The sequence below is a fragment of the Lynx rufus genome, unplaced genomic scaffold (assembly GCF_022079265.1).
Source record: "Lynx rufus isolate CCGP_SWC_20201006 ecotype Redwood Valley unplaced genomic scaffold, mLynRuf1.p SCAF_27, whole genome shotgun sequence".
Taxonomy (NCBI): Eukaryota; Metazoa; Chordata; class Mammalia; order Carnivora; family Felidae; genus Lynx; species Lynx rufus.
This window is the reverse complement of record NW_025814842.1, coordinates 3590001-3600626: the sequence shown is the minus strand read 5'-3', so window position 1 is coordinate 3600626 and position 10626 is coordinate 3590001. Positions and strand designations below refer to the sequence as shown.

The following is a 10626-nucleotide window of genomic DNA, read 5'->3' as shown; positions in this document are numbered from 1 at the left end:
AGGTGGACAGAAGTTGGGGCAATTCGATTTCTAGATATAAACCCCAAAGAATTGAAAGCAGGGTCTTGAAAAGATGTTTGTCCATCCATGTTCACAGCAGCACCAAAAGGTGGGAGCCAGAGTTCCACCCACATGTGTGGCCAGACAGCCAATGGGGTATCAGTCACTCGGCCTGAAAAAGGAAGGAGGGGCGCCTGGGGCGGGGGGAGGGGGCTCAGTGGGATCAGCGTCTGTCTTCCACTCAGGTCACCATCTCTCGGTTCGCGCGATCGAGCCCCGATTTGGGGTCTGTGCTGACAGCTCAGAACCTGGAGCCTGCTTCGGATCCTGTGCCTTTCTCTGTGCCCCTCCTTCTCTCTCTCTCTCAAAAATAAACATTAAAAAAACTTTTTTTACGTTTATTTTAAAAAAAGGAAGGGAATTCTGACACCTCCTCCCCCATGGATGAATCTCGAGGACACTGTGCTAAGAGAAACCAGTTGGTCACAGAAAGTCAAGTATTGTATAATTCCCCTTATATAAGGTCCCCAGGGTCGTCAGGTTCTTAGACACAGAGAGTACAAGGGTGCGTGCCAGGGGCTGGCGGAGGGAGAGGTAATGGGGACACAGTTTCAGTTTTGCAAGATAAAGAAGTTTTCAACACGGAAGGTCGGGATGCCCACACAGTAAGGTGGATGAACTCAGTGCTACCAAGCTGAAGGTGTTTAAGATGCTAAAATTCACGTGGTGTATTTTACCACGATTTTTTTTTTTTTTTTTAAGAGTGAGAGCTTTACATACAACCTCCAAGATTCTTTCTTCTGGGTCATCTGAGGTGACTTCTCGCTTTTCGATGCCTGGTGTGTTGGATGACAAGAGGTACGTTGTGTATATCCAGGCCCCTCCGGCTGAACTTACCGTCCAGTGTGAAGGCTCAGGCCCAGACCGACAGAGCTCCACGAGTCTTTTCCCAAGGAGCAAGGCCACGCGTGTTGGTAACACCAGCAGCTCGTGGGCTGCGTCACGGTGACCCTGCCAAGTCCAGACACCCACTGCATTCCTTCCTCCAACAGCAAACCACTGGATATCCTGACAGCTTCAACAGACAGCGCGAGGAAAGGGCCAGTAAAAGGCCATTAAAGAAGCAAAATGCGAGACGCTGACTTCTTCTCGCTCTGTCCAGGTCTGGAGGGCATGGAGAAGCTCCTTCACGAATCGGGCACTCGGAAAAGGAGCAATAAACAGCTTGCAAGGGCGAACCTTGTCCACCTTTCGGACCCTGTGACCGTCAGGCTCTTACCCTGATAGAAGCTCCTGGAGCTGGTTGCAGAAACAGAAAGAAATAGAACTAATACCAAGACACTAAACCATCAAGAAGAAAAGTGGGCTTTATTGGGAGGTGACAAGACCGTGTTAAAAAGAGGCAGTGCACAGGGGCACCTGGGTGGCTCAGTCAGTTAAGTGGCCGACTTCGGCTCAGGTCATGATCTCACGGTTCGTGGGTTCGAGCCCCGCGTCGGGCTCTGTGCCGACAGCTCAGAACCTGGAACCTGCTTTGGATCCCGTGTCTCCCCTTCTCTGCCCCTCCCCCGCTCACGCTCTGTCTCTCTCTCTCTCTCTCTCTCTCAAAAATGAGTAAAAAACGCTAAATTTTTTTAAAAAAGAACAAAAGAGGCAGTGAACTATCTGGAGAAACACCCCATTTAAGAAAAAAAAATAAAAGAAAACACAAGACAAAACATGAACAGGTTATTTATCAAAGAAGATATATATGGATGACAGACAAGCACAGGAAAAGAGTCTCGACATCACCACTTGTTGGGAGTGAGTTGAAACAACGAGACATCGGTAGACACCTACTGAAGTTACTTAAGGAAAATGACGATACCAACTGTTGTTGCAAACGTGGAGCGGCCGGGGGCTCGCTGACCTAGCTGGCGGGATGTGCACGACGATGCCACCGCTTGAGAAGACAGTTTGGCGGTTTCTTATGAAGTTCAACAAACTTACCTTCTGGCTGGCAGCCCCATTACGTGGCTTTAACCCAAGTGTAATGAAAACTCGCGTTGGTACAAAAAACCTGTACGCAAATAACCACCAAAAAGTGGAAACGCCCCAACGATCCCAATGCACCCCAACTGGGGACCGATTAACAAATTGCCGTCCAGCCACGCGGTGGAATACAACGTGGCAATGAAAAAGAGCCAAGTGCGAATCTGCAGGAGAAGACGGGTGAACCCCAAAATGCACCGGGTAGGCTTTCATCTGCAGGACGTTCCGGGAAAGGCAAAACTATAGAGACAGAGACAGGTGAGCGGTTGCCAGGGGCTGGAGGTCTGGGGAGAGGCTGACCGCAAAATGACATGTGGGAATTTGGGGGGCGGGGCAGGGGATGATCGTGGTGGCGATTGCATGACTCTGTATCTGTCAAAAGTAGCAAGACTGTGCACTAAAAAAAGCAAATTTTCGGGGCGTCTGGGTGGCTCAGTTGGTAGAGCGGCCGACTTCGGCTCAGGTCATGATCTCACGGTTCGTGGGTTCGAGCCCCGCGTCGGGCTCTGTGCTGACAGCTCGGAGCCTGGAGCCTGCTTCGGATTCTGTCTCCCTCGCTTGCTGCCCCTCCCCCACTCAGGCTCTTTCTTCTCTCTCAAAAGTGAATAAACGCTTAAAAAAAAAGGTTTAAAGCAAAATTTCCTCTATGTAAATAGTACTTTAATTTACAAATTAAGAAATAAAAATACAACTCTACAGAGCCTGCGTTATAGACCCCGAACGTGGATAAGAGCCATGCCGCCCAATTCAGAGGCCACTAACCACAGCTGGCTATTTGCATGTATGTTCTAATTAAAATGAAGTAACATTAAGCATTCCATTCCTCAGTGGCATGAGCCACGTTTCGAGTGCTGGATGTGGAGGTCCTTATCCTGTGGCTCCCGTCCTGATCACTGCAGATAAAGAACATGCCCATCATTGCGGAAAGTTCTCCCGGCCCAGCCGCTCCGAGGGTGGGGTGTGGCCGGGCTCCTGCCTCCGCTCTCTCCTGTCTTTACCTGCCAAAGTCGGGAATCGTGCCAGGCACACGGTGGCTGTACCAGACCTGCAGAGAAGCGATGCCTTGGGCCCCCGACGGCCCTGAGGGGTTTTCACCCTCGGGCCGGGGTGGGTACGTGCAAAGCAGAACAGAGCCCCAGCAACAAGAAAGGGTGCCTCTGGAACCCTCAGCGTTAGAGCTGGCTGAGTCTGAAGGCAGGTAGATGGGGCCGAGGAGGAGAAGCCTCAAAGTTCGGAAGCTCCTGGTCCCTACCTGCATCCTCAAAGGGTTGGAACTCACTTAATATGTCACATGCCTGCAGAACCCAGACCTCTGTGTTTGTATCGTCTTCCCTTTCCTGTCTGCTGAGTGTTACTTCCTGCTGCTGCCCTATCCTTCTGGGATGCTTCCTGTGGCCCCAGGACTGCTTCCTGCCTGTTCGCGGCGTCCTGAGGGCTTCCTGTCATGCAGCCACGGGAACTCTGACCACTGTGGAGCAGGACTGCACTTTTGTACAGCTGCAAAAGACAGCCAGAGAGAGAGAGAGAGAGAGAGAGAGAGGCTGTGTTGCTCATCTGTTGCTGGGCGGTAAATGGCTCCAACGTGCTGAAATCACAAGAACACGTATCACCCCAGTTTCTGTGGGCCTGGAATTGGGGAAGGAACAACGCAGCTGGGTCGTTCTTGCACGGGGTGTCTCAGGAGGTTGTGCCAACGTGTGGGTCGGGGCCGCATCTCCTGGAAGTTCACCTGAGCCTGGAGGGTCCACCTCCCAGGTGACGAGCTCCTGTGAGAGCACACGAGGAAGCCCCACCCTGCCGTTTCTACGGTGTCCCTGTGGTTACGCGGTCACCCAGTTCAGCCCGGGAGGGGCCTCCGCAGGAGTGTGGCCACCAGCAGGGGAGTTGGAAGGAGTGGGGGGTGGCGCCTGGGTGGCTCGGTCGGTTGAGCGTCTGACTTCGGCTCAGGTCATGATCTCACGGTTCGGGAGTTTGAGCCCCGCGTCGGGCTCCGTGCTGACGGCTCAGAACCTGCTTCGGATCCTCTGTCCCCCTCGCTCTCTGCCCCTCCCCCATTTAGCAGCCAGACGATATGCTGGTGATGATACGCCGGCTGGAGACGTAGGACAGAGCGAACTGCGTCGAGTTGCCACAGTGAAGTCAAAGCGGCAGGAAGGTGTGCTGGAGGGGACACAGGCTCTGGAGCCCGCTCCTCTGTTACCCAGTCACGTGACCTTGGGCGAGTTATTTGGCCTCTCCGGGCTTCAGGGTCCTCGGCTGTAACGCGGACTTAGAAGGGTGTTGGAGGGCTTAAAAGAAATAATGCCAATGGGGCTGCAAGACACTCGGAACCTCATTCACGTTGCTTCCGGAAACGCAGAGCGCTTTACAAGAACAGGCTGGGAGATGAGGAGAGCCAGACTCTTAGCCCAGAGCCCACCCCGCCCGGCAGGCCTTGCAAAGCAGAGCCCCCCGGACGTGTTGCAAGACGGGCTGCTTCCCCTCGCCCGATGGACACCCCAGGGGATGTTTCTCCCTCCTCTGTTAAGACCTGATGGAGACTCTGGGGGCAAAGCTCACGGAAATGTGGGGCGGACCCCTAGGGCTGAGAGGTTTTCGTCCTCACGCTTGTCCTCGTCGCGAGGCCAGCATCCACCGCGTCCACCCTGGGGGGGCTTCTCTGGCCCCCGCCGGGTCTCCCGGCGCCTCCTGCTCTCGGACTTCTGTTCTGGAAAGCTGTCTCCCCCACTTGGGCACCGAGGTTTGCCCCGTGGCCTCCCTTTTCTGGCCGATCTAGGAGTTGTTGATTTTCAGCGTGTTCGTTTGGCTTCTATCGTGTGGCGTGGATCGGGGGGCAACGCGTAAGCTCCGGGCACGAGGGACCGGACGCGGGAGGTAATCGTACGTCTCCCAGCAGCTGTTTCTGCTTCTTGGCGAGGCTCTGTGCATCCTCTCCCAGCACTAACTGCTCAATGCCCCTCTTCCTCTGCCCCTCCCCTGCTGGTGATGTGTCTCTCTCTCTCTGTCAAAAATAAATAAACATTAAAAAATATTATTAATATAGTAATAGTTTCCACAGAGGTTACAGTTTGAAATGATAATATTTGGCATATATTGGCTTAAATAAAGTGTATTACTGAAATTAATTTCACCTATTTCTTTTTACCACTTTAATGCAGCTCCTGGAAAATTTAGAACTTACATCTGTGCGTCTCATCCGTGGTTCATATATTTCTACCCCACGGTGCGTTAGATAGAGGCCAGTGAAACTTTTCTGGTCCGGTCAATGTTTCTGTCTTCATGACGATGCTTTCCATTTGTGTGTGAGCAGAGCGAGGGCTCCTAGCTATCAATTCGGTGCCTCTGTGTGGTGTGTTTTCCTTCCTGTTTTAGTTGCCAGGTCGCCTTGTGCAACTCGTAGCGTCCGAGGGGGTCTGCGCCTGTAGCTGAATCTGCCCGAAGGAGGTGCAGAGACGGAAGGAACGTGCAGACTGTCCGGGAAGCTGCGCTGTGTCTGCCCCGGGGTGTTTTGGTTTTCGGCCAAGGAAAGCAACACTGGCCAACTTAAACAAGAAGGGAATTTATCGGCGTGATGCTGGACGGGTCACAGAACCAAAGAAAGCTGAGATCCGGGTTCCCGAAAAGGGTGGGAGTCAGCTGCCGTGGGGATTAATAGCAGCAGCACCCCAAGGCTGCTCTCTCGGGTGGGGGGGGGGAAGATCAGCTCTGGCTTCTCCCCTTTTCGCACCATCCCACATGAGCTGAGCGAGAATGTCCAGGAGACAGCGGCTGACTGGCTCCCCGAGGCTCCGGGCCCGGGGCCTGGATCGAAGGTGGGCAGACCACGGAAGACGCGAGCAGAGGCTGGCCCTTACTCAAAGCAAAGTCTGGCCACTGTTAGTAGAAGGGGGAGGGTGTGCCGAGCAGGCAGAGACAATAGACGTTCACGGCCTCACTCCTGCCTGGTGTCGTCAGTGGCCACTGTGGGACGTGGCCAATTCAGCTTTTTTTCTTTCTTTCTTTTGAAACTCTTAAGTTCATCTTTTCAAACTTTAAAATATGGAAGCATGTACCAAAGAGGACAGAATAATAAAATAAATCTCCGTGTATCCATCCATCCCCTGGCTTCCGCAACGATCAACTTATTGGCAGGCTTGTTTCATCTATAAGCCCACCCAGATCCTCCTGTATTATTTCGAAGCAAATCTCAGGCATTATATCATTTCCTGTAACTCCGTGTGTATCTCTAAAAGACAAGAGTTTGTTTTAAAGAAAACATAACCGTGATATTATCACCGGTAAAAGACTCCCAACAATGTCTTAATATTATCAGATTTCTGGCCAGTGTTCAGATTCTGATTTTTTTTTTTAACGTTTATTTATTTTTGAGAACGAGAGAGACAGAGCATGAGTCGGGGAGGGGCAGAGAGAGAGGGAGGCGCAGAATCTGAAGCAGGCTCCAGGCTCTGAGCTGTCAGCACAGAGCCCATTGTGGGGCTCGAACCCACGAACCCTGAGATCATGACCTAAGCCGAAGTCAGACACTTACTGTCTGAGCCGTACCCCTAGCGTCTCCTTTTTTAACAACTTTATTGAGGCCTGACGTTTTCCATATTAAATTCACACAGTTAGTGTATGGTCTGATGACTTTTAGTCCTGTCCGGTTTTCAAATGTCTTAGAACGTTTCTGTCACCAAAAGTGCTCCCTTACCGCTCTTGCAGCCAAGTCCTCACAATCTTTTCACAATCTAGCGAAAAGTTAAACATACACTCAGTGTGCAATGCAACGCATCCACCCCTAGGAATCTGCTCGAGAGAAGTGAAAACACATGTCAAGGACTACTCCGTGAATGTTTAGAGCAGAATTATTCATAAAACCCAAGCTGGAAACGATCCGTACGTCTATCATCTAGTGGGCTCATTGAAAAGAAAATGGTATTTTCGTACAATCAAGTATGCTCCTCACGAGCAGGGACGGGTAGCGGATACGTGCAACAATACAGATGAACCCCAAACCTTGTGCTCAGTGAGAGAAGCAGACAGTGGACCACACGAGGAGTGACTCCAGGCGTAGGAAAGGGGTAGAAAGAGGAAATTTTAGAGGAGAAGGCGTATCGGGGCTGGCTGGGCCGCCCCTCCTGGGAACTCTTCTCTCTCTGTCCTTCTCGGAGGCTCTCACTGGAAACTGGTGCTTTCAGTTCTGCAATCCCAGCTGCCCTAAAACAGGGGCACACAAGGCCCGGCTACTTCCAGAAATAAACGCAGAGAGAACAAGATACAAATTTAAATATCGGGAAACATCCTGCCACGTGCACTTTAAGAATCATGCCTTTATGTCTTGAAACAGTGATACTTTGGGGGCGCCTGGGGGGCTCAGTCGGCCAAGCGTCCGACTTCAGCTCAGGTCATGATCTCACGGTCCATGAGTTCCACCCCACGTCGGGCTCTGTGCTGACAGCTCAGAGCCTGGAGCCTGCTTCGGATTCCGTGTCTCCCTCTCTCTCTTTGCCCCTCCCCCCACCTCAAAAAAAAAAAAAAAATAAAAACTTAAAAAAAATAAAATCAAGTAAAATAAAATACATGAGCAAAAAGCTCTCACTTAGTCCTTCCTACAAAACGCTTTGTCACCCACACAGATGACAATATGCTTCCGCCCCTAGGTTAGCAGAGCCGACGGCACACGGGCGCCGTGGGTGCGGGGACAGGCACTGGAACCAGACCCCCTTAGGCTTCAGGTGTGACTCCAGCACTAACTACCTGTGTGACCGTGGGGCTCCCCATGCCTCAGTTTCCCCACTTCCTGTAAACCTCCGGACTAAATGAGGGTCATGTGTGTAAAGGGCTCCGGGCAGCGCCCGGCAGGAAAGCGACATCCCAGTCACGCTATTCAGCATTGGGTTGACGCGCCCAACTGCCCCTCAAGAATCGTCAAATCTGCTCAACGGCCACTAATTTCTCCTGTTTCAACCTAAAATTATAACTGGGACTCAAGTTTAAAAACACAGGCCCAAGTGTGGGAGTGCAACCAGAGATCCCCGGAGGTCTGCTCGCGGGAAGACTCGGAACCAGAGGCCGTGAGACTAAATGAAACTGGTCTTTACCAATTCCACGCCACGGGGGCGGGGGCTGCTGGTCTCATCCTCCCCCCACGCACAGCACCGCGTCCCCGTTGTGAAGCGGGAGAAAAGGGAGAAACAAACGCAGCTTCCCACATCTGTGAAGACGTTTGTATCTTAGAGAAGGAAATGGAATTCGAGAAGTCTAACTTCTGGCCTGACTCCCAGCCATTTACAAAAAAGCATGGCTGTGCTAGACACAGTCGGTGCTCCGGTAATTGGAAGCAGCTGAAATGCAGCCTCTGTTGTGCGCGTACCTTGCGGATGACGTGGTGTGGGGAGGCCACGAGATGCGTGTGAAAAGTGCACGGCCCGGCGTCCCTCGGCTGTGCAATACCTGCCGATCGGATTTCCCCTCTACGGTTTATCCTGCTAAGGCTTCAAGGGAAAAAAAACAAGCTGGCCGAGAGAGTCTGACGAAGTTTACGGTGACCGAAAAGATGAAATCTATAAGACATAATGCTGCTCCCTCTTCACTGCCATAGAGAATGAGCAACCAGCTGTTGAGTTTGAAGTGAGCTGACACATTCGCTTCCAGGTTTGAAATCCTCCCTGGCAAGCGTTTTCTTACCGTGCCAACAGCAGCAAATATAGGCCCTGAAGGAGATTCACAACCAACCTAGAATAAGAAAATAAGTAACGTCTGAGAAAAGGATCAAATAAATATAAGGTTAAAAAAAAAAAAGAGTACAGGACCCCCAAGATTCCTGAACCTCTCTCGAAACCAAAAACCCCTGATTCCCTTGGAATCATGACTTGGAAACAGTCATGCTTGACCCTAAGCACAGAAAGACAATGGCAGTTCCTGTAACACCTCCGTGTTTCCCTTTGGTGACGGTGGTCACCCAGCAGCTACCCGCCACGGGCGGGCCAGATTTACCACCCAGTCCCTCCCCTACAGAATGTAATTAGCCATCGAAGATTCAAAACGTGACAAGATGGAGATCATTCTCCTCTGTAGGATGCCGGAGGTGAAGCCGTGTTCGAGCGAGGAAGGCGGGGCCGCCTGTCCTGCAGGTGACCGCCGTCAGGAGTCCTGGCTTCTGGTGGGTGTGACCCAGGCGGTGTCACAGGGTGGTTAATGATTATCGTCTGCAGTTGAAAGGGCAGAGCCTCCTAGCAGCCTCCTCCGTATACATTCCGCACTTCCTCTGGTTAGTACAACTCCGGTTTTGCCCAGGAGGGTACGGAGCCCAGCTAAAACACAGCGTGTCTCAGCCTGCCTTGAGGCCAGGGGTGGCCACGCAACGTTCTGTGGCTAACGTGCTCAAACAGAGGTCACAGAGCTCAGGATGACAGACTCTCTTACCCTTAGAGTTTTATCACGTTATGTGTGCAACCTTGAATAATGGGTTGCATTTATTTTTTACGCTTTTTATGATTGGAATGATACTGCATAGGCCTTCTTGTTTATTTTGAGTCGGGGGAGAAGATGCAGAGAGAGAGAGGGAGAGAATACCAAGCAGGCTCTGTGCTGTCAGCACGAACTGCGAGATCACGACCTGAGTCACGATCAAGTCAGATGCTCAACCCACTGAGACACTCAGGCGCCCCTGTGTAAGGTCTTCTGTGTCTGGCATTTTACAATCAAATTGTTTGGACCACGCGTCCATAGTTTGCAAGTGGTCCATTCATTTCCAATGCTTTCTAGCATTTCCCCTGTATGAATATGCCATACTTTGTTCATTCAACTGTAGATGGACATTTTCAGCAATTACTCTAAGAACACTTCCTGTCTGTATATCCCGGAGCACAGGAGCACACATCTCTCCAGGTGCTTCTCAAAGTGTGGTTCCCTAGATCAGCAGTGTCAGCATTACCTGTGGTCTTGTTAGAATGCAGATCTAGGGGTCCACCCAGACCTTCAGACTCAAATTCTGGGAGTGGGGCCCAGAAGCCCCCCAGGAGATTTGGACACATGAGAACCTCTGTTCTCGGTTATACATCTAGAAGTACACTTGGAGTCACAGGATATGCAAACTTCAAATCTCCTAGATAATGTCAAACTATTTTCCAAAGCCTTTGTCCCAATCTGCACTTCCGCTTACAGTGTATTTCAGCCCCCCTGCTCCATATTTTTGCCATCACTTGGCTCGGTCAGACTCTTAAATTATCAGCCTGGAAGGTATGAAGCTACCTCATCATAGTTTTAATAGGTGTGTGACACAGTTTTAATAGTTTTGTGTGACTTCTGATGAAGTTGAACCTTTACTGGCCATCCAGATAGGCCCTTCCATGCAGTGCCTGTTCCAGTTTTTTACCCATTTCTCTCTTGGGTCATCTGTTTTTGTTTTTTGTTTTGTTTTGTTTGTTTGTTTTGTTTTTTCCTCATTGGTTTGAAGCTCTTTAAATATTTGGAAAATGGGTCTTGGTTGGTTATTCCTGTGCAGGTTATCTCCTTCCACTCTGAGCAAAGCTGTTGCTACACTTTGAAGAACAGCTTCTTGATTTTAATTTACTCCAGCTTGCCCCTGTTTTCATTTATGATTGGTGCTTTCAA

General features: G+C 51.0%; 2 long non-coding RNA genes across 2 annotated transcripts in view; both read right to left on the bottom strand.

The window, feature by feature from the left end:
- Positions 1-2674: 2674 nt before the first annotated feature.
- Positions 2675-3996, bottom strand: LOC124519318 (uncharacterized). The gene is made up of 2 exons (XR_006964082.1): positions 3030-3996; positions 2675-2924 (listed from the first exon to the last, which is right to left on the bottom strand). It is a non-coding gene; the product is annotated as an uncharacterized LOC124519318 (long non-coding RNA).
- A 1888-nt stretch (positions 3997-5884) lies between these two features.
- The window catches only part of LOC124519317 (uncharacterized), a 13327-nt gene continuing 8585 nt past the window's right edge, over positions 5885-10626 (bottom strand). The window contains exons 4-5 of the long non-coding RNA XR_006964081.1: positions 8384-8745; positions 5885-6256 (exon numbers count right to left, since the gene is read on the bottom strand). This is a non-coding gene — a long non-coding RNA (uncharacterized LOC124519317). The remainder of the gene's footprint in view (positions 6257-8383; positions 8746-10626) is intronic.